This window comes from Galeopterus variegatus, unplaced genomic scaffold, assembly GCF_000696425.1.
Source record: "Galeopterus variegatus unplaced genomic scaffold, G_variegatus-3.0.2 Scaffold465, whole genome shotgun sequence".
In the NCBI taxonomy this organism is placed as follows: Eukaryota; Metazoa; Chordata; class Mammalia; order Dermoptera; family Cynocephalidae; genus Galeopterus; species Galeopterus variegatus.
This window is the reverse complement of record NW_007726576.1, coordinates 432,423-450,995: the sequence shown is the minus strand read 5'-3', so window position 1 is coordinate 450,995 and position 18,573 is coordinate 432,423. Positions and strand designations below refer to the sequence as shown.

At 43.0% G+C, this 18,573-nt stretch overlaps 1 pseudogene; it reads left to right on the top strand.

The window, feature by feature from the left end:
• The first annotated feature begins 2,736 nt into the window (after positions 1 to 2,736).
• LOC103587594 lies at positions 2,737 to 10,891 on the top strand (annotated as a pseudogene).
• The last annotated feature ends 7,682 nt before the right edge of the window (positions 10,892 to 18,573 follow it).

The window sequence follows — 18,573 nt, the reverse complement described above, 5'->3', positions numbered from 1 at the left end:
TGAGTCCACAGCATCAAGATACGTAAAGTTCCACCAGATTGTGAGCTGTGTTTATAAGACTACCAATTCCCTGAGGTTTGCTACTGTGCCTACCATGGTACCACCATGTGCCTAACATGGTGCCTTGCACATGGTATATAGTAACATGTATTTCTTCTTTTTTTTTTTTTTTTCTAAAAGATGACCGGTAAGGGGATCTTAACCCTTGACCTGGTGTTGTCAGCACCACGCTCAGCCAGTGAGCAAACCGGCCATCCCTATATGGGATCCGAACCCGGGGCCTTGGTGTTATCAGCACCGCACTCTCCCGAGTGAGCCACGGGCCGGCCCCTGAGATATGTCTATTAAGATCCTTTCCCCATTTCTCAATTCAGTTATTTGTCTTTTTGCCATTGAGTTATTTAAGTTCCTAATGTTTTCTTGATATTAACCTCTTGTCAGAAGTACAGTTTGCAAATATTTTCTCCCATTCTGTAGGTTGTCTCTTCACTCTGTTAACAATTTTGTTTGATATGCAAAAGCTTTTTAGTTTGATGTAATCCACTTGTCCATTTTTGCTTTTATTGCTTGTACTTTTGAAGGCTGATTTAAAAATTCCTTGCCCAGCCAGCCCCATGTCATGGATCATTTCCCCTATGTTTTCCTCTAGTAGTTTCATCATTTTGGATTTTATATTTAAATATTTAACCCATTTTGAGTTGACTTTTGTATATTGTGACAGGTAGGGGGTCTCGTTCTTCTGCATGTGGATATTCACTTCTTCCAGGATCATTTATTGAAGAGACTATCTTTTCCCCAACATGCTGTCTTGGCACCTTTGTCAAAGATCAGTTGGATGTAGGTGTATGAATTTCTTTCTTTTTTTCTTTCTTTTTTTTAAAAGATGACCAGTAAGGGGATCTTAACCCTTGACTTGGTGTTGTCAGCACCACGCTCACCCATTGAGCGAACCAGCCATCCCTATACGGGATCCAAACCCGCAGCCTTGGTGTTATCAGCACCACACTCTTCTGAGTGAGCCATGGGCCAGCCCATGACTATCAATCTTCTGATTACCTATTTCATTGCCCTAAACAATTGCTAAATAGTCACCCCAAAATTTACACTTCCAAAGGGATGACTCCCAGATGAAACAAGGTAGACAATTTACAGAACTTAGATCTAAGCAATATTACTTGACCAAAGAAAGGTGTATGGAAAGGACCAATTTAGACAAGATGGCCAGGAAAAACAATTTAAACAAGTAATGTTTGCCATGTAAACTTTATGACAATATCTTCCCTGCTACAAAAATTTCTAGTGGTTTAGGTTCAGAGAGGGAAATGCCTTTACAAATGGAAATTTCCTTTATAGATGCAAATTTATTTTACAAAGAGTTTCAAAATAGCCAGCTAAATGTCAGAAAGTTGTATTATGGAGACTGATTTAGTTTCGTAGTCAGTCTTTTTTAACTTAGCTTATATCTTACTTCATATCTGAGACCTGTAACAAATAGGGCAAAGAAAGCATTTTCTATGCCTGGCTCACCTGATGGCCTAACTCTTTTTTTTTTTTAGATGACTGGTAAGGGGATCTTAACCCTTGACTTAGTGTTGTCAGCACCATGCTCTCCCAAGTGAACTAACCAGCCATCCCTATATAGGAATCCAAACCCATGGCCTTGGTGTTAGCACCACACTCTCCCAAGTGAGCCAAGGGCCAGCCCTCTAACTTTTATAAATACTTTATCTAGCTTTCTTTTTGCCTTCAGGGTGGAATAGTAATGAAAAGAAAAGTTTGATAGATTTAATATTCTCATCAATTAGTTCCTTAAGCTTTTCATTCTGTGTTTGGTAAAACAGCCTTTTGAAAAGATAATAAAAATTTTTGTGTATTGGAAACTTGATCTCCATTGTAATAGTGTTAAGAGGGTGGGAAATCCAATTACAGTATTTGAAAGGTTGGGTCTTTCAAAAAAGAGGTGATTAGATTGTGAGGACTGTGCCCTCATGAATGGATTAATCCATTGCTGGAGTAATGGACATGGTTCTGTTGGCTTTAAATGAAGAGCAAGTGAGCAGATTAGCCCTCTCTTGCTCAGTCATTTCTCACCATGTGATACCATGGATGCCTCTGGACCCTGTAGAGAGTTCCCACCCACAAGAAGGCCTTCACCAGATGTATTCCCTGGACTTTGGACTTCTCAGCCTCCGAAACTAAAAGAAATAAATTTCATTTCTTTATAAATTCCTCAGTTTCAGGTATTTCATTTTAAGCAACATAAATGGACTAATTTGGCCATTCTATGATGCAGAACCACTCCCAACAACAGCCAAAAGTAAGAAAGACTTAGATAATGCCCTGAGAGCTGTCAGCAAATCAGTCTAGTTGCAAATGGGGTACAACCCACATTTCTGGCCATATTCTGGGAGTTCCTAGCCTTTTGGTTGGCAACTTGTATGCACAAGCCCTATAAGTGGTGTGCTACCTGACAGAAAATCAAGCCAAGTTCTCAGGACAAAGAACAAGACAAATAGGAAAGCAATAGCTGTTCATGGGAGGGGAAGGATCAATCTTAAAGTGCAGTGTTGCTCATCTGGAACATTCTTCATAATGGCCATCATATTTCTGAATTATTTTCAGAATGATTTTGCTACTTTTGTAAATATTTGCAGCTTCTGAGGCCATCATTCTTATACATTGTGCAAAATGCCCTCACCCATCCAATGACAAAGGATGGACACGGAGACATGAGGTATGGCGAAGCAAGACTTTAGTGGCAGTGTTGCAAGATCAGGCATCTATTGGGCAGGTATGCTGGAAAGTTACATCAAGCAATTTATTCCCTAGTGCACAAGTCCCATTGGCTGAGTACTGTGGGATGTACAATCTTCCCAAATATCGTGTAAGTTTCATTATTTCCTAATAAGGTATTTATTGTTCACTTCCTGTTGATGGAAAGGCCTGAACTCAAGACAAGCCCACAAAAAAGGCCCACAAAGAAGTCCTGAACAGGGAGAAGAACGAGGAAGTAAAAAGAACAAAGTGACCAGCCACCATCTTGAGAAGTCACCCTGAAGTCATAACTTTCAGGCGTTATCACACCACAGGTTACTCAAGCAACCCTTGTTAAGCTATTCTTGAAAATGAAGCACTTAGGCTATTTTCCCACATACATGAAAAACACAGGTGTATGGAAGGCAGAATGGTCCGATCTTTATGACTTAGGATCCCATTTTCATATTTACACTGGATCTTGGTTTTCTCAGAGCAAAAATGGCGTAGGCTCTGAGATCTCCTTGAGCCAACTTAGCATGATTTTCAAGTTTCTTTTTTTTTTTTTAAAAGATGACCGGTAAGGGGATCTTAACCCTTGACTTGGTGTTGTCAGCACCACGCTCAGCCAGTGAGCGAACCGGCCATCCCTATATGGGATCCGAACCCGTGGCCTTGGTGTTATCAGCACCGCACTCTCCCGAGTGAGCCACGGGCCGGCCCATAATTTTCAAGTTTCTGTCTGACCCAACTGGACACCTGACGCCTCCCTTACCTAAGCGTGCAAAAAAACTTCCCACATACTGCCAACTCCAAAAGCCAGAGATCACACCCCCTGTAGCAATAACTACTTACTGAAACTTCTGTCAGTTACTTTTAAAACTGCAGCCATTATGCCAGTGACTTATTAGCCACCCCAGGCCCAAAGGTGATATTCCCTACAACAGCACAAACTAACCCTTGGTAACCTATGACAAATGCTCTCTCATGGTGCAAACTAACCCTTGGTAATAGGTTCTGAACATAACCGGCGCCATTTTAGGCAAGGCCAAGTACAAAATGGCCCCAACCTCCCCCTTTCCCTTTATGAGAAACCTCATGATTTCTGAGAAACAGAAACCCTTTTGCTTCTGCAAGGGCACCGTTCTCCACCCTGGTCACATAGCTTCCACATTAGCATAATGCCCCTCCTTGATTGTATCAGCCAGCCCTTGGCACCCTACAGTTCATATAAGCTCTCCCACCCCCACACCTGGAGCTGCCCTCCATTTTGAGCACACCCTGACAGATACTTTTCCTTTAATAAAGCTTGATTGGTACTTGGCATTTTGGCTCACTTTCTTTCATTTTGGTGCCAAACCCAGAAAGGGTCCTGGCCAGGACCATCAGATGATCCCCTCTCTTGGGTTTATTAGCCCCTCTTGGCTGCCCTTCCCAGACCTTCCGTACCAGGTACAATCAGGACTCTCTCCTTTTGCCATTTCAGAACAACGCATCCACCATCAGCCTCAATTCCGGGTGAGTCACTGGGTCTGTCCTACCTACTTCTACAGGTTCCCCCGACTACTCTCTATGACTTCTGTCTACTTCCCGAAGACCAGGCAGCTGGCTGAGGGAACCCCTCTTTTGCCCCCCAGCTGTTGGAGGATGCTCCTCTAGCTGGTCAGTAGCTTCTCTCTCTTGAAAAGAAGGTGCACAGCAATGAGGATGCTCCTTGGTGGCACTCTTTTTCTACTGGGACTGCCTGTTTCCTTTCTCACCCTCTAAATGGGATCCTCACAATCTAAACCTCCATGCTCTATGCCTCTGGGCTGTCTCCTTGGATGATTTACAATCTCTCAGCTTCCGAGGAGACTTTGTCATCACCCTCCTTCTACTAGGACTCGTTTCCTTTCTCACCCTCTATGTGGGATCCTTATGATCCAAACTGCCACACTCTACACCCCTAGGCTGTCTCCTGGCCAATTTATAACCTCTTGGCCTCTAGGGAGAAATTAAACCCAAATGCTTTATTTCCTACTGCGATCAGGTTTGGCCTAAATACAAACTAGACAATGGATCCAAGTGGCCAGAAGATGGCACTCTTGATTTAGATACTATTAGAGATTTAAACAATTTTTGTCACTGAAATGGCAAGGCTGGAGAAATTCCTTATGTTCAAGCATTCTTCTGTCTTCAATCATGTCCTTCTCTCTGTCAAAACTGTCCTATGTCTCAAATTCTCCTAGCTCATGCCTAACCACCCCTTCTGGACTTGGATCAATCTTTTGATCCATAAGACCACTCTGCTCCCCGACCACCTCCTATGCTCCAAATCCTTCAACAGCCCTTCCACCTTTTCCCTCTCTTTCCCACACCTGGTCTTGAGATGCTCATCCTCAGCCACCCAACCCTTCTCCTTCTCTCCCTTCATTAGGTGACAACCCTGCCTCAGCTCCAGCTCCTTTATACCCTCTCTGTGAAGTGGTAGGGACAGGGGAAATTGTCCAGGTTCACATCCCCAAAGGAGGTCGGTGTTATACACTGCAGAGGATACCAAACCTCCAATGACCCCATAGCCCAGGGAAACAAACTGGCAGATCTAACCACAAAACAGGCTGCTCAATCACCAGGCCCCCACTCTTCCTCTCCTGCTCAGGTCCTTCTCATGGCCCCTATGCCCTTACCCCAATACATACCCCAAGAAATACAACACCTCCAACAGTTGGGAGCACAGAGAAAGGACAACTGGTGTATTCTCTCTGGTCGCTATGTCCTCCCTACCACAGAAGCTGAGCAAAAATTCTTTTAAATTTCCATAATTCAGTTTATATAGGCTATGAACCCCTACTATGCCTTCTTCAGCTCTTATATTACTCTCCCCATATGGCCAAGTTACTTAAACAAATCACTCAAAACTGTCCTTTGTGTACTCGTTGCTCCAATCAAGGTGGCCTCCAAGTTCGGTCCTTTCCCACCCACCAGGCCAGAGGATACACTCCTGGCCACGACTGGCAAATTGACTTGACTCACATGCCTCCCCACAAAAGGACACGCTACCTTCTAACTATACTAGATACCTTTTCAGGTTGGGGTGAGGCTTTTCCCTGCACTTCAGAGGACGCTACAGCAGTAACGTGTGCTCTCACCTCGAAAATCATCCCTCGTTTTGGCCTTGCCCACCAGCCTCCAGTCTGCTAACAGCCTGGCACTCAATTCCCAGATTACACAACTCACAGCACAGGCCTTACATGTCAAATGGGACTTTTATATATACCATATCGGCCTCAGTCATCAGGCAAAGTAGAAAAAGCCAGTCACCTCATAAAAACACCTCACCAAGCTGTCCATGGAACTTCACCTCCCTTGGACCCAACTTCTCCCTCTAGCACTCACTCACTTGTGAGCTGCCCCCAACAAACCCACTGGTCTCAGCCCCTTCAAACTTATGTATGGCAGACAACTTCACCCTCACATCTCTCCCTTCCAGTCTATCACCTTTAGGCCAGTATCTCCCTACTCTTTTGCTCATTAGGGATCTTCTTTGGGAACAGGCCAATCTTCTATTACCTCATCCTTTCCCCACCACCCCCCCCAGACTTTAGACTGAGCCCAGGACAGCAAGTGTATATTAAAACCTGAATCCCAAAGTCCCTCTCACCATGTTGGGAAGGGCCTCATACAGCACTTCTCACCACCCCCACGGCACTAAAAGTACTAGGAAAGGCCCCTTGGTATCACTTATCTTTGGTAAAACTAGCACCTGAGACTTTACCCAAAGAATGTGTTAACTCTAAGCCAGAGTTGTCCCTCTGCTCAACCCCCAACCCAACATCTCCTTACACTTCGTCCATTTTAGGATCCACAAAATTGAAAATCTCCAGGACCTCTGCTCTTCCCCCAATCCCAGAAAAAGGGTGATCTTTCCCGGGCGATTATCCTCTCACTCTTCCAAGCCCCCTTCATGTCCTTCACGCAGGAGCTGCTCCAAGACTGGTCCCGACACGCCACCTCCAGTGTTGAAGACATCCTTGAGTGGGAATACATGCAGGCTTTCACCAACGAAAAGGTCACCGAATTGTTCCTGGGAGCAGCTTATCAGCCCCTGAGAACTGTTGACCCTTCCCCAGAAGAATACGGCCTCCCCACACAAAACCAATACCCCGCCACCTAATTGTTTTATTTTTTTTTTGTATCTTTGCCCATCTCTAGCAGGAAGTAGCTTCAGAACAATGAGATCTTTGCCCTTTTTCCCTTCTCCCTATATTTAAAAGGCAGGAATGATGGATCTTGGATGTGACTGACGCCATCTTGGACATGACCGGTGCCATTTTACACACACTCAGCACAAAATGGCCACCAGCCTTTCCTTTATGGAAGACCTCGTTGTTTCTGAGAAATAGAAACTCCTCCACAGCAGCACCAAACCTCCCTGATTACATCAGCCTTCCTTACAGCCTATATAAGCCCTCCCACACTGACGCTGGTTGCTGCCCTCCATTTTGAGTGCAGCCTGGCAGATTCTTTTCCTTTAATAAAGCTCAGTCGGTACCTGGCATTTCAGCTCACTTTCTTTCATTGATGACTGCCTAAAATTCACATGCCGTAAATATGGTTTAGAGGGAAATAACTTGAGAGATTGTAGCTAGTTTTGTTCAGTTTCTCAAAGAATTTTCATGAACAGTTCAAGCATGGTTGTTAAAAATAAGTAAATTATCTCTGGTTTACAGAGGACAGCAACAATAAATAACAAATAAGGCTTTATAAATGTTTAAAAATGAACTTTAAATCATTTCAAAAAATCTTTTTGGTAACTTGAAACTTTAGGTAAAATTAAGTAATAGATATTCATTAAATGTCCAGGTCATTTCTAAATTAGTCGAAATACTAAAACATTTACTATTAAGCATAAGTTTAAAGTTGATATATATTGACATCTTGTTTTTATATGGTATAGAAGAGCTATATATATTTGGGTCTGTTAGTAAATGTGAAACAACTATATTTTCATGCTAAGTCTGGCAAAAGAAGTGAATACTTGTATAGAAATGTGATTGGACAAAAAGGGGTAGGACAACAGTGATAAGTTAGGGGAACTCAGCAAGCCCTGTTTGTTCAGATTTTTCTTGGCCTCTCTGTGCAGCATCCCTTTCCTTTGGATATAGGGCAGGACCTCTGTCACATGAGGATCTTATGACCTACTTTCAGAGGAGGTGAGTCAGAGAGCAATCTTTCTAGGTTTTATAGCTTGCTTTGGGGGGAAAAGAAGGGTGGGAGACAGGAGCGTGGGAGAAGATTAGGGAGAGACCTTCTTGCATGTCAGGCCCTCCTGTCTCCTTCAGCTAAAATTCTCAGTATGACAAGTTGCCATACTTTGGGGTATCATGTCCTAAGCTCCAACAATTGCTTTTGGCACTGGCAATACAAAGAGAAGCACTCTCTGGGGAAATGCAGCAGATTCATTCAAAGTAAAATCTGGATTCTGTTAAAGAAAAAATTATTCAGTGACACTTGTTAGAGCACAGTAAGGCAGGTTATTTTATTTTATTTTATTTATTTTATTTTATTGTTTTATTTTATTTTATTATTTATTTTATCTTATTTTATTTCTTTTTTTTGTTTCCTTTAAATTTTTATTTTGTCAATATACAATATAGTTGATTATTATGGCCCATCACCGACACCTCCCTCCCTCCTCCCTCTCCCCCCTCCCACCCAAGAATGTTCTTTCCATTTGCTTGTTGTAACAACTTCAAAAAATTGTAGTTGTTAAATCTTCTCCCCCCCCCCCCCCCCCCTTTTTTTTTTTTTTTTTTTTTTTTTTTTTTTTTTATCAGCACCGCACCCTCCCGAGTGAGCCACGGGCCGGCCGCAGATTTTATTCAGGACCATTGAGAAAGGTGTAGGGACTACAGCAGTGGACTCTTGAAGTAGGAGGGATATAGGGCTCAACTCCAAGTACAGCATACACGGGTGTTAATGTATAGTGAAGGATCAGAGTGGGGGTAGTGGATGGAAAATTACTAACAGGAAACATGAGGAGTGAGGTGAATTCTGGCTAAATGGACCTAACAGGATTCTTGCTTAAGGCAGGCCAGGGTATCAGACATCAGCTGTGAGATGGTGCAGGATGAACTTGACTGGATATCGAGGGTGCTCATATATCAAGTGTGGGGAGTTCTGGCTAAAGTGACGTAGCAGAGTTCTTTGCCAAAACTGGATTTTACAAAGAAGTACATAGGTGGGCCTAGGATAAGATTCAGGAGCCTGACTAAAATTTGGCCAAGCAAAGAAACCCTGTCAATTTCCTCAATTTAAGATCAGTTCAAAAAAATTTTTTTAATTTAAAATAACAAAAAAGAACAGTTCATCAAAAATTACAAAATATACACAGAAACAATCCGCCGTGGGCAATAGTCAACAGGGAAAAAAAGGGCAGATTTCAGGCACTGGAATGATTATATAGCATATAAAATAATTTTATTTAAAGTGTTTACAGAAATAAAAGAGAACTAGCAACAAGAACAAAAAATAAAAGGCCCAATATTATTAAACACGTTCAGGAAAGTGAAGACAAGAACAGAACGGGAGAAAATATTTGCAAATTTTATATCTGATAAAGGATTAATATCTTGAATACGTAAAGAACACTTGCAACAGCAACAACAAAATTTTAGAATTAGCAAAGAACTGGAATAGATGGTTCCCTAAAGAAGCAGCCATCTGAAGGTCTGAAGGCGTCCCCCAGGCGTCCCCCAGCCCTTGCCGCCTGGCTTGGTCTTATTTTCCCTCCCCTCCCCCGCTCCGCCTCTCCCCGAGGCCCCGCCCCACCCGGGCCCCCGCGGAGGCCGCCTCCCGTCGGGGGCGTCGTGGAACCAATGGGTGGGTCGACCCCGGCCTCAGCCCTGCTCCCCGCCGGTGAGCACACGTCCCCGGCCGGTTCCCCTCCTGTCCCCCTCGGTTGTCCCTGCCCTGGGCCCGGGGAGGTCTCCAGCTCTGCGAGAGCAGGGGAGGCAGCTACATGGAGCTGGGTAGCAGGCAGATCCAAAGGACGTCATCAAGTTTCCAGGACCGTTGTCTTTCCTGTTGGAAAAGGCGCTCTCCAGGGAAGCCCAGATGTGGAAGGTGAATGTACTGAAAAGGCCCACAAGTCTGAATGTTTGTCCTTCCGGGGGGCTGAAGTAACTCATGGCTGGCCAAGGAGCAGCTCAGCCGCGGTCCAGCGACAGTGGCTCTGGCCGGCAGTCTTCGGGGCAGGTGTTCAGCTACCTAAAGGCCCACGCTGTATGCTTGAGTTGTATTGCGATCCGCTGTTTCTTCCCAGCTGCCGAGACTGTTGAGAATGAGAGAATGCAGGACTGAAGGTACTGGCAAGAGACAGCGTCCGTGGATGTTTCTCAGCTGAAATAATGAGAATGGAGGGAATTACTCTGGATGAGTTGAATGGGGACCTTCACACAGCCACACTGGATTTTCTTCACATTTTCCGTGCTGTGGCAGTGCCAACTAGGCCCCCGTCACTTTCAGTTTGCCCAAGCTGAGTCGTCTCAGCACTTGGCAGTCCTTACCAAGCAACGACGGTATGGCCTGCTGACAGCTTCTGCAGTTCCAAGCAGCCAGGCTTGCCGTGGCGCTGGTGCTGCTGGAGGTGGAGAAAGCCCCTCCTGACCGGCTTCCTCTTACAGTCGGGCCGCTGCAGAAAGCACAGACGCGGACCGCTCCCAGTTGACCGACCGCCGGGAGGCGGAGGCACATCACCTTTCTACTTTGCAGTTTTTCCTGCCTCTAAATTCCGTTTGTGTCTACCGTCCCCTCAAGCACAACCAAGTGACCTGTGACAATAGAGTGTTCAGATTACATCCCTCCTCTGTCCCAGGCCCAGATTTCTCCAAGTACAACAGCAGTCCAGAAGTGCCAATCAGAGGTGCGGCAGCCGCGGTGGTGCAAGCACAGCTCTGCTAAACACAGAGTAGAGGACACGGAAGTGGAGGACTTCTGTGATGGAGTCAACGCTCTAAAACTAAGATAACGCTTCAGAAGATGTGGGTTCTGTATGTGGCACTGATTTATCAAGACAAGAGGGACAGGCTTCCCCTTGTACACCTTTGCAGCCTGTGTCCGTCATGTAATTTCAGCAAGTATTACCTTCAAGTGCAAACTAAGGTGAATACTCTGGGAATGAGAACGTGCAAAACCAAGAAAGGCTGATTTGAAGTGAGTCAGGAAAACGAAAAACGAAAAACACTCACTTACTTGTGCAAGTAATTATAATTCAACATTACTGGAGCACTGAAAGACCTATATATATATATATATATATATATATATATATACACACACACACACACACACACACACACTGTGCAAGTAATTATAATTCAACATTACTGGAGCACTGAAAGACCTATATATATATATACACACACACACACACACACACACACACACACACACACACAAAATTCAAAAGATCCAAAATTTAAAAAAATAAATAAATAAATTTATAGTATGTCATATACTAAAATTACTAAAAAGTATTTCACCTTTTCTTCTAAAATGTAATGTAGCTTGCCCCATGTCAAAAATACACATTTAACATTAAAAAAAATTCTAAAAGTCATAGCTAGCAAATCCTGTCCTCAGTGTCTTGATTTAATTGTCCTGTTGCATTTGCTTGCTTCTCCATCAAATACTTGAATGGAATGAATTTTATGCATGCTGATCCATGCTCTTCCACTGGATAGGAAACCCCCAAAATTATTTTTTAGCAATTTACCCCAATTTTATTATTTTTTATTTTTATATTTTTGGCACCTGGCCAGTATGGGGATCCAAACCCTGACCTTGGTGTTCTCGGCACCATGCTCTAACCAAGTGAGCAAACTGGCCAGGCTTCATTTTTGTTTATCTTAAAATGAAGCTTAAAAGTGACAGGTAATTAGGACCCTCAGATTTGTTGAAAGCATTTTTGACATTTGTATACAGAATTTATGATAAAGTTAATATATCCAGGTGCTTACCAAAGAAACATTTATGTAACCACTAAAATTAGATTTTTATCACTGATGAGTTTTCACTCATTTATAATCAGTGGGAGACACTGTCTAGATGTTGGGATAACTCTACAATTTAAGTCTGTAACATGTTATAACTAAATTTAGTATCCTAGTTTTATATTAAGCTGTTGTGATTAGGATTTTTTTTTTTTTTTTGGTGGCTGGCTAGCACAGGGATCTGAACCCTTGACCTTGGTGTTAACATACACCATGCTTTAACCAAGTGAGCTAACCAGCCAGCCTTATTAGCATTTTCTTGACTAAAGTTATTTCCCCTGCCTCCTTAGCCTACCTATATTTCTCTTAATGACTTCTGGATCCTGAGCTCCTTCTGCATTTTGAAGAAGGTATCACAGTCAGAACCACGTACTGATGCTAAAAGCCTCTGATAGCAATAAAGAGTTGTCCTCAAAAAAAAAAAAAAAATTAGGGCTGAGCCCCTGGTGCACTCGGGAGAGTGCAGTGCTGGGAGCGCAGCAGCGCTCCTGCCGCGGGTTCGGATCCTATATAGGGATGACCGGTGTGCTCACAGCGCTCACTGGCTGAGCATGGTGCGGCCGGGCTCAAAAAGGACAAAAAAAAAAAAAAATTAGGGCTGAGCCCCTGGGGCACTCGGGGGAGGGCAGGGCTGGGAGCGCAGCAGCGCTCCTGCCGCGGGTTCGGATCCTATATAGGGATGACCGGTGTGCTCACAGCGCTCACTGGCTGAGCATGGTGCGGCCGGGCTCAAAAAGGACAAAAAAAAAAAAAAATTAGGGCTGAGCCCCTGGGGCACTCGGGGGAGGGCAGGGCTGGGAGCGCAGCAGCGCTCCTGCCGCGGGTTCGGATCCTATATAGGGATGACCGGTGTGCTCACAGCGCTCACTGGCTGAGCATGGTGCGGCCGGGCTCAAAAAGGACAAAAAAAAAAAAAAATTAGGGCTGAGCCCCTGGGGCACTCGGGGGAGGGCAGGGCTGGGAGCGCAGCAGCGCTCCTGCCGCGGGTTCGGATCCTATATAGGGATGACCGGTGTGCTCACAGCGCTCACTGGCTGAGCATGGTGCGGCCGGGCTCAAAAAGGACAAAAAAAAAAAAAAATTAATGTGTTGGAAACTTAATGGCCAATGCAACAGTGTTGGGAGATGAGCCCTTTGGGAGGTGATTAGATCCTGAGGGTGAGCCCTCATGAATGAATTAATGACCTTTAAAAAGGGATTAACAGAGGGAGTTTGCCCATTTTTGCCCTTCTGCCTTTTGCCATCTGAGGACACAGCATTCCTCTCCTCTAAAGGACACAGCATTCAAGGTGCAATCCTGGAAGCAGATCAAATCCTCAACCAGATGCCAGCAAATTGATACAGGACTTCCCAGCTAACAGAACTATGCAAAATAAATTTCTGTTCTTTGTGAATTGCCCCATGTCAGGTACATTTAAGCTTGGACCAAAGCAATAGTGGGAACGCAGAAGAAATGCATAGTTTTAAAAAAAATAGTCTTAGGCCTGGCTGGTTAGCTCAGTTGCCTAGAGTGTGTAGCACCAAGGTCTGGGGTTTGATCCCTGTATCGACCAGCTGCCAAAAAAGAAAAAAGACTGCTGGCGAGAGCGAATGTTGCTGGACCACGGTTGAATTGGTACTTGAGTTTGGCCAGCCATGAGTTACTTCATCCCTCCGGAAGGACAAACATTCTGATTTGTAGGCCTTTTCAGCACATTCACCTTCCACATCTGGGCTTCCCTGGAGAGCCCACTCCCCCTGCCAGTTCCCCTCCTGTCCCCCTCGGTTGTCCCTGCCCTGGGCCTGCGCCACCAGGGGAAGTCTCCAGCTCTGCAGGGAGCAGGGGAGGCAGCTACATCGAGCTAGGGCGGGCAGATCCAAAGGATCTTTTTATTGTTCATGTACGTTCTCATTCTAATCTTCCTGGCCCTATATCATTTGACAATGGCATGGCAGATATATTGAATATTTATTCTTTTAATCTCACTCCTGCAATTATTTCTCACCAATTTTTTCATCAAGGAGCTTGAGCTTTGGCTAAACAATATTCTCTGCCTTTAATCAAAGCAAAAGAGATTATTAAGGCTTGTCCTGTTTGTCAATCATTTGCTGCACCATTTTCAACTGGTATTAATCCTCATGGTTTGCAACCCAAAGCATTATGTCAAATGGACGTTACTCATCATCCGACTTTTGGCAAATCGAAATACATTCATGTTGTTACTGACAATTTCCAGAGTTTTACATGCCACTTGTCGAACAGGAGAAACTCTTAAACATGTTCATCACCATCCACTGGCTTCATTTGCCTCCATAAGAATCCCTACTGAAATCAAAACTGACAATGGCCCTGCTTATACTTCTAACTCTTTTAAACAATTTTGTCAATGTTGGAATATTAAACATATTACAAGAAATTCCATATAACCCTCAAGGACAAACTATTACAGAACGAGCATATTCGCTCCTTAAATCACAACTTTTTAAACAAAAAAGAGGGAATATGCATGATCATTTATCCCCACAAGAACAACTGTGGAAAGCTTTATTAACTCTTAATTTTTTAAACATTTCTAGTATTGGTTTTACAGCTATTGAAAGACATTTTTCTCCATCAGATCACAGATTTAAACCATTAGTTCTTTATAGAGATCCTTTAAATGGCCCTTTATGGAAAAGGCCTATAGAACTCAACATGGGGAAGGAGATATGCTTCTGTTTTATCGCCTACAGGTCCTATCTGGGTTTCTGCCCAATTAATAAAACCATACCATGAGTTGGAGAAGAGCCTGTCCTCACCGGAATCCACTGCCAGGCCTCTAACACCTATCTCTTAATTCAACTGAAAACACTCCATACATGCGTTTCCCAAATCAAAAAAGAGATCATGGTCTTCTTCTGAGTTCCCATGGAGCCACTGGTATCACTTGGGAAGACATAATATGTCTCACTCCTCAGGTGGAGACTGCCTTATCAACTACAGGCACTCCAAAATACCTGAAAATTTGTTTTTTTGCTATGATAGCATACATCCTTGTCAAAAATGATTTTGGGGAATTTTAATCACTTCTATTATTGCTATTACAGCCTTGCTGCCACAGCTGCTACTGCTGCAGTGGCTTTAACCCATTCTATTCATACCACAGCTCATATCAATAGCCTTTTGCAAAATGTTACTGGGGAACTGGAATCTCTTACTGTTATAGATCAAGAAATTCTTCAATCACTTGATGATTTAGAGGCGGCTGTCCTTGAGATAGTAGAAAGACAACAAGCTAAATCAATTTTAATAAGTTTTGCATAACCCGTGTACCATTTAATGAGTCTGTCTCATGGGAAAAATTTTTTAAAAGTATATTAAAGGAGCATTTAGTTCATCTTTAGGACAAGATATTTCAACCCTTCAAACAAAGTTAAAACAGCAGACGTTTCAATTACAACAAGAAGCTAAGAATATTACTTTATGTGAATTAACTGACATTGTTAAATGGTTGGATCCAAGGTCCTGGTTTTCTTCTTTAAATTTATGATTTGGTTCACAAGTGCTTTTATGGTTGATCATTTCTTTTTATTTCTTACAGTCTTAAACACTGTATGCCGCCTTTTCTGAAGAACTCAACACGCAGAAGCTATGATTGCACTTAAGATGCCATCACCTATTTTTACCTTCTCCTTCTTCCCCTGATTTCCCTGAGGGCCTCGACTTCCTTTAATAAATAAAAAAGGGGAATATGTAGAGGGTTAACATTCTGTGATACGTTCTGTTAAGAGAACGGCCATGACCTCTGGCCACAGCCAGAAGAGACACATGGTGTCAGTACCCATGTGGGACGTGCTGCACACAGTACTTCTCAGGATGATAACACCAGCAGTTGGAAACTGCTGCATCCTTGAACTGAAGGGAGTATGCAGTATAGTCTATTCAAATAAAATTTCAGGAGGTTCTGCCGCTGGGGCTCCCCTTCCTTTATCCTGTCCGCTTACTTTTCTCATGGCTTTCATAATAATATCCATTGGACTTTAACTGTAGGCCTTCACTAGCTTGGTGAATGGTCGTTCCTACTCCCTCGGTTGCAACTGCCGTTGCCTCTGAGTAGTTCATGACCATCTCTGCTTCAATATTCACCACAATATTGGATTGGACCTACCCCTCTGACCTCATTTTACCCTAATCATCTTTTTTGGTGGCTGGCCAGCACAGGGAACTGAACCCCTGACCTTAGTGTTACAAGGCTGCTCTAACCGACTGAATTAACTGGCCAGCCCACCTTAATTACGTTTTAAAAGGCCATATTTCCAAATACAGTCACATTCTGAAGTACTGGGGGTTAGGATTTCAATGTATGAATTTCGGCAGGACAAAAGACCTGGAAGTGCTTACAAGGTCAACAATTAAAAACTTGAGCTGCATGAAAAGACTTCCCCAGAGAATCAGCAGCAAAGCGGCAATTTAGCTCAACCACAGGGCTCAAGTGCTGGTCCCCACAGGAAGTTCCCCCATTTTAGAAATAAGCAAAGGACAACAAATTAGTTCTAGTGCAAAGTTTAAGTGGTGGGAGTAGCTAATAATCCAACACAGAACTGAAAGAAAAAACAAAAAACCTAGAGATCAGAGACAAAATCTTGATATTAACCAGTAAATGTCTAATATCACCAAAGAATGTCTATAAAACCTAGAAGGACTGGAAACACTAGGCTCCCAAGCCAGGGTGGAGGGGCCAAGGGCCCCAGCCAGCCCCCCAATGTCAGCATCCAGCCCAGCAATGACCAGCAGGCTGCCACCAGAAGCACCCTGGGCTCCTGAGCCAGGGTGGAGGGGGCCAAGGGCCTCAGCCACACCCCCATGTCATCTGCATCCAGCCCAGCCACAACCGAGCTGCTGCCAGAAGCCCCATGGGCTCCTCTGCCGGAATGAGGGGGGTGCTAACAGCCTCGACCATGCCCCCGTCCCCACTTCCTTGTCCTCTCACCCTATCCCCCTCCCTCTTCCTCTCTCTCCCTCCACTCCAACTGCTCTGCAACATCTTAGAATGTAGAAAATAATACGTTAATTAATTTTTAAAAAGATAATAAACTTTCCATTAACTTTTTGAAGTACTCTTGCACTTAATTGCCACTGAATTGTACACTTAGTAGTTAAAATAGTTAAAATGATAAAAAAAATAGTTAAAATAGTTAAAATGATAAATTTAATGTTATGTATAGTTTACCACAATAAGAAAAGACAATGTCATGTAATTTTAGTAAAAATACCCTTTTCCATTTGTGTGATTTCTATTGAGAATCACATAACTAAAACAAATTTCAAAGGCAAAACAGCATTTTACATATGAGGGGTATTTCAAAAAGTTCATGGAAAGATTCATATTATCTTCTAGTCCTACTCTTCCATGAACTATTTGAAGTACCCTTCTATTTGCTACACTTTGAATGTGCTGCCTCCAAAATTCAGGTGTTGCCAATGTGATAGTATTAAGAGGTGAGGCCTTTAAGAAGTGATTAGGCCATGAGGAATTCTCCCTTGTTCATGGGATTAGGTGCCCTCATAAAGGGCTTGACAGAGGTTGTTGGTCCTCTTTTGCGTTTCCATCATGTGAGGATGCACTATTTCTCCCCTCCAGAGGATGCAGCTCTCACCAGACACCAAATGATGGTGCCATGATCTTGGAGTTTCCAGCCTCCAGAATATGAATAATAAATTTCTATTTTTTATAAATTACCCAGTCTCAGATATTATGTTATAGCAACACAAAACAGCCTAAGACAACATTATTACTAATTAACCTTTAATATTGACATTATGTTGAAAATCATTTGCAAGTCATTTGTATATTTGCAGATCATGTGTGGAGGTATGTAAAATACACTGAACATTGTAATCTAATGCCCAACTAAAGTAATTCAACATGAAAACATGAAGGATAATTTATATTTATTTATTTATTTTGGTGGCTGGCCTGTATGGGATTCCTGAACCCATGACTCTGGTGTTATAAGGCTGTGCTCTAACCAACTGAGCTAACCAGCTAGCCTATTTCTTTATGAGTACTAGAGAGTCTTGATTAAATCTCCAATATTTCAAAATATAATTTAAAATATTTAGAAAATGTTCGTTCTGTTTGTTGGGAAAACAAAGAACTAAGATAAAACGAAAACCACCTGTAATTTCACTACCAAGGGGAAACCACCATTTAATAATTTTGATTATGACGGATGCATTGCCTTCAGTAGAGTTTGTACAATTCCCGCTAGCAATGTTTTATTTATTTTATTTTATTTTATTTTTTTATTATTATTTTATTTTTATTTTTATTTTTTTTCTTAAATTTTATTTTGTCAATATGGTTGCTTATTGTGGCCCATTACCGAAACCTCCCTCCCTCTTCCCTCTCCCCCCTCCCACCCAACAATGTCCTTTCTGTTTGCTTGTCGTATCAACTTCAAGGAACTGTAGTTGTTATGTCTTCTTTCCCCCCTCCCCCCGGTTTGTGTGTGTGTGTGTATGTGAATTTATTTATGTATTTTTAACTCCCACCAATAAGTGAGAACATGTGGTATTTCTCTTTCTGTGCCTGACCTGTTTCACTTAATATAGTTCTCTCAAGGTCCATCCATGTTGTTGCAAATGGCAGTATTTCATTTGTTTTTATAGCTGAGTAGTATTCCATTGTGTAGATATACCACAGTTTCCGTATCCACTCATCTGATGATGGACATTTGGGCTGGTTCCAACTCTTGGCTATTGTAAAGAGTGCTGTGATGAACACTGGGGAACAGGTATACCTTCGACTTGATGATTTCCATTCCT